A 6,022-nucleotide genomic window follows, 5' to 3' on the forward strand; every position below is an offset into this window, starting at 1 on the left:
TCGTTTAGTTTCATCATTTCGTAATTCTTTTCAGTTCGATCCAAATGCATTATGTAATTGTATCCACCTTCAAACAAACAATTCTACCCAACTCACAACACTTAACTGATTCTCAACTGAATCTCTCAGTCTTGTTGAAAGCAGTTAATGCTCTTGTTTCAGAACACCAATAATAACAAATTAAAAGCAATAACATCCTAAATTATTCCACTTGAAATTGGAGGCACAGGAGTAACATCCTATACAGATAAAATAACTAATTTATATACACATCGTATTTCAATCCTGCTTGCCTGGTTTAAAATAGAGTATAAAATTATAAATCATGGACAGTTATGTTACAAAGACGTGGATGTCATCAAAGTCCGATTATCTCAAGTTTTAAACAACGCAAACGGGCTCCAGTGTAATTTAGTTAAATGAAAGTGATCATCAAGCTGATTAAATGGTGGCAAACACAACAGCCCTTAAGCTTCACCAGATCCCCTCTCTATGGTCCAATGGTGGACATGGGAATTATCTCGGGCCACGCTTTTGATTTTCATTTTGATTATGACGAGGAGTTATTATGCAGATGATTCAATTACGCTGATGGTGAAGTGAAAATGTGAATTTTGTCTTAATTAAACAACAGGCAAATGCTCTTAATGCTCAGTGTTTTGCCACGGGACTAAATGCATTAATCCACGCATAGGTTAGTGGACGCGTTTGCACAAAATCAGTTTAAGTCACTATAAAATTCACTAAAGGGCACATGTCCGAACAACGAGAGACCTGTGCACTATAATTCAGCGAAAGGGTGCGACTCGCGCTGACCCGAGAACCTTTAATCACTGCCAGTATTTCACAGTAACCGCATTCTGACACCTCGAGCTGCTGCTCCATCATATCAGTAAAACGCGATCATTAATAGATCAGATTTCAAACCCTTCACCTGTGAGACCATTGAGCTTATTCTTTGAAAAATGCATGTTAATATTAGGCTACATATAAACTGAAATTCAGATGGAAATAAAATCAGGAACACAAAGTAACACGTTATATCATTATAATCAAATAAAGCACCCATGACTACGAAACACAATCAGTTCACACAATTATAAATGAGCTACAGGGGTGAATTAAAATAACCATACATGACCCTCCCCCTCCTCTGGTGATAGTAAAATTGAAAAATATATGTAGAAAAATACTTTTTATTATATCTGGTTTATAATGTGATTTAGGCTATGTTAAATATAGTAGGCTTTTATCTGAATCAGCAGGTTAATTTGATGAGTAACATCTACAAAAACTTCTGTAAATAATATACATCCTTAAAAAAGAAGCAAGGGAAGAAAGAAAGCAAGCAAGCAAGAAAAATGTTTCCAGTGTACTTGTATTTGAGTCACAAATATTGCACAAATAGGATTAATGTATAAATGTTTCTAATTATGTTTGTTGACTTAAAATTTTAGTATTACATTACATTTTAAACGTCCATGTTTTCTAACATTAGGCTACTACAAATCACGTCCGGATTGACAACAGCGCTCTTTGTACTTGCCTGTAATTTACACCATTTAGGCAGAAGTTGCCAAACTCTAAAACTTTATTTTGCTGCAAACAAATACGAGAATATTATTCTTATTCTGACACAAACAAATAACAAATATACAAACAAATAATTATCAGTCTCCCGTACTGAATAATAGCCTACATGTCAAATGTCATTTTTTTTCATATGCAAAAAAAATAAAATAAAAAAAATAAATACGATTCGAATACGACACGAAAATAAAGAAAGTTTGCACCCTTAAAGAAGCACATCACGTCGCGCAAACCTGCCGAGCGTCGCCGTCGCGTCACTCGCGTGGCATTTCTACGCTCAGTATACGTGCTGGACAGCGCTCGAGGTGGCAGGAAGTCGATCTAGAATTTTCGTTCCACAAATACAAAGAAAGACTACAAAGACAAAAACGTTACCTGTCTACATCAGTCTGGTGGCTTCTATTCCTCGAAAAGAGTAAATAAAGGCTGGACAGTCAATGTCAGAAGCCGTTCCCCCCATTTTCCCTGCAAAGGAAAGACAGAAAGAGACGAAGAGACCTCAAGAGAGGGCAACAGAGAAAATTAAATTGCTCTTGGGGGCAAATTCTATTAGGGAATAGTTATTGTCTCATGACAGGTCCTGTCCATTTACGTAATTAGTTGAAGTACGAGGTCCAGCATTGTTTAATCAGAATCAGAATTCAGGTTTATTGGCTTAAGTTACACTTAGAAGACACTGAAGCTCCAAAAATCACAGTTAACATGGTATATCAGTCAGTTATACAGGAAATTGTATAATGACAATATATTCAATATATATACATCTAGTCAGTATGCAATGTACAATACAATATATTAAAATGCATGTTTAATAGTGCACTCTATGATTGTGTAATTGTGTAAATGAAATTAAATAGTAAATCTTAAGCATGCAAAACTTAAATAAATAACAATGACCCTCCAAAACCATGCGACACAGTGATGGCTGGCCACTGTAGATCAGGTCAGGGAAAATACATTATAATTGTCTAATACATTATAATTGGCTAAGGGTTAGATCCTGCTTAGGTTAGAAATTCAATTAAAGGCGACGTGTTCCACCTTAAAGCTTACCATACAATGAAGGGTCCCCTGTAATGTTTTTACTTGTTTCGACTTGCAATCGATACCTTTATTTAAGCGGGCTCCCATGAAACGTAATTATTCTGATTGTATGCTTGATTTTTATTGTGTTATTCAATTGAACAAAATACTTTAAAGTGCATATTTAATAGTATAATTAGATATGCACTGAATAATTCACCATGCACTTCTATTTATGTCTAATTGTTTGTTTTTCTGATAACATGAATAGACATTGTAATTGGTGTTGTTATTACTTAAATAGAGCCTGATATTTGTTACATGGCACTGTAATGTTAAAGGAATAGTTCACCCTAAAATTAACATTTGCTGAATATGTCACCCTCAGGCCATCCAAGATGTAGATGTGTTTGTTTCTTCATCGGAACAGATTTGGAGAAATGTAGCATTCCGTCACTTGCTCACCAATGGATTCTCTTCAGTGAATGGGTGCCGTCGGAATAAGAGTAAAAACAGCTGATAAAAATTGAAAAGCTGTGTGAAAGACGATTTTAAATTCAAACTTTTGCCTCCCTTCTAAAAAATAAGTCCTCAAGCCATAAAAAGTTGTCTGATTCAGGAGAGAAATATGCACAGATCAAGCACTGTTTGAAGGCAGAAGCATTCCAAAACGGTTTTAAATAACTATGTTTGTTCAGTCTCTTATTCTGACAGCACCCATTCACTGCAGAGGATCCACTGGTGAGCAAGTGATGTAATGCTACCTTTCTCCAAATCTGTTCAGATGAAGAAATAAACTCATCTACATCTTAAATAGTCCAAGGGTGAATATCCTATTTCAGCAGATTTCCATTTACAGTGGAAACTACTGTTTTAACTATTACTAATACAACACAAAAACATATCCAGACAAAATAATTAATCTGTTTCTTAATTACAAAATCTTAAATTGAGGTGATTTAAGACAGATTGGGAAAGAGAGAAGGTCATTTAGCTGGTACTATATAAAATTGCTTAAACGACACTAATGAAGCATCTTCAGGCAGATTACATTTCCGGTGTTTGCTGACAAGACCGTTCATTCTGCTTCATTGATGCATGTTGATGGACATGCTCTGGAAGCCATCCAAACTCATCTTATTGACCTGTCCTATAAGAAGAATGTAAGCTTTCAGGATAGAGGTTATACTTGTGCTGATCTCAGACAACCTTCATCACACTATTCTGCAGTCTGTATATGAAGGCCAGTAACACTGATCTCAAGTCAGCTGATCCACAGCCCTATAGCCTGCACAGTTTACAACTGCCAAGAAGCTGTGCATGTATCTACTTCCTTTCATATGGCATTGGATCAGAGAATGATGATGTAATATACCTGAATAAGGTAATCCATCTTTAATGTTCCAGCATCACGGTGCTCCTGTGCAGTAAGCAAGGTTTATCAAGAAATAATTTACTGAGTGAGAATTGACTGACCTTCACAAAATCCAGACTTGAAATCCTCAGCGATGAATTGGAATAATGAATGTGATCTATCATTGCTGCGTGATCTTAGTGTCTGAATGGGACCAAATACCTGCATCCATGTTCCAAAGCCTTCACTGGAGAACAGAAGCTGTTACCACAAAGAAAAGACAGACTTACTATCGATGCACAAGTTTTTGATGAATAATGACCAAATATCTTTGGCTATGTACTGTAGTATGTAGTGAACTCAGTGTCATTTCCTTGTGCTTGTTACTTTCAAGATAAACACTACTAAAACAAAAGAAGAAACTAAGAGCCTTTTAAATAATAATTTAACCTGTCTAAAATCCTAGACGATATAATCTCTTTGTTAAAAAAAAATGTAACCTTTCAACCAGATTTGGGGGCTTATATAAAAAAAAAAAATCTCATTACATGGATTCAGTATCATGACGACAGTGTTCGGATTCATTCACATGTCCTTTGCAATACATAATTATATATATATATGCATAGGGTCCGGGATCTTGTGCTGTGCCCTGTGTGTGTGTGTGTGTGTGTGTGTGTGTGCATATATATACACACACTCACACACAATTTATAAAATCAATACATCTTAGATTTATAGTACACGAATAATATACAATGTGAATATTTTATGTAAACAAAAATATAATAATCTCTTTTTATATAATTTCTGCATATTTTACACAAATAAATCAAATGTATTTTATATAAAATGTAAAAGTAAAATAATATTATTTCTAAATAATATAATTTTTATTTAATGTTATTAATAATAATATAATGTAATATAATATAATTTAAAAAAAACTTCCCTCAAGTGCAAATAGTAACTTCCGTCTTTTCTGACTGACAGCATTAAAGCTGAGAATGAGGGCTAGATCTCACAATATGCATTATGGACTAGGGGAGGATTGAAGGTAGTAAAATGAGATTGATCTGTTTGGCTTCTGTTTTAGGGCTAGATGTAACATTCAGTGGTCAGAGTACAAATGAGCTACAATAACAGAACCATCTATTAACCCTTTTCCCTCTCTTCACAGTATACACTCACACACCACGAGTACACCCATGGCAGAAGCTTTACTATATTATTAAAATCAGAGTGGTATGACAGCAGAGGTATCAAACCTGTCCAACATTTTAATACCAGTATGTGATAGGCCATAAACATGCAAAGTACATGTTGGAGGGCCTCAGCAATAAAACCCAGCATTGTCTAATTTATGGAACCCAACACCAGCAATGCAAGGTGATGTTTCCCCCATGCTTTCTGTCGCTTTTGGTTGGCGGCTGGGGATGTAGCTTTTGTTCCATTGTTCTCATGGCAAAAGAAAATTAAGTTTTTGAACATATGATCTATACTCATTTTTTGATCATGTGATCTATACTCTTTCTCTTTGTCCTCTGCTAGAAGCCTTGAACTTCAGAGCTTTTCTTTTCAATAAAGTTTTCAAACGCTCAACACTGTCTACACAAAGGTTTAAAAGTACATCTAGTGAAGGAAAAAAAAATGTGATGAGCAGATAGAGATGTGGGACTAAAGGCTGAATCTCAGATTTCCACGAAAACCCTAAAGCTCAAGATCATGCGATGGTGTCCTTCAGATGAGCCTGTAATCTGGAACACTTCAAAACCTTGTCTTCCAGCGCTTCTCTTCAGATCCTCTCTCCCTGGGGTCACAACCCCCTCCCGGGCACAGCCAACTTCCAAGTGTGTATGGGAAGAGGCCTTGAAAGCCGATTGCGTTTTAATAAAGTTTATTATCGGTGGGGGCTAATCCCCGTGGTAATCTCCCGCACACCCAACGGAAAGCAGGATTACTCACTTGCTATAATCCCAATGAAATTGTTAGGATTTAGCTAGCAAAACAGACCAGATGGCAACAGGCTTGTTCTTCCACCCGTGGGCCCAGACA

This window comes from Carassius auratus, unplaced genomic scaffold (assembly GCF_003368295.1).
Source record: "Carassius auratus strain Wakin unplaced genomic scaffold, ASM336829v1 scaf_tig00023088, whole genome shotgun sequence".
Classification (NCBI taxonomy): Eukaryota; Metazoa; Chordata; class Actinopteri; order Cypriniformes; family Cyprinidae; genus Carassius; species Carassius auratus.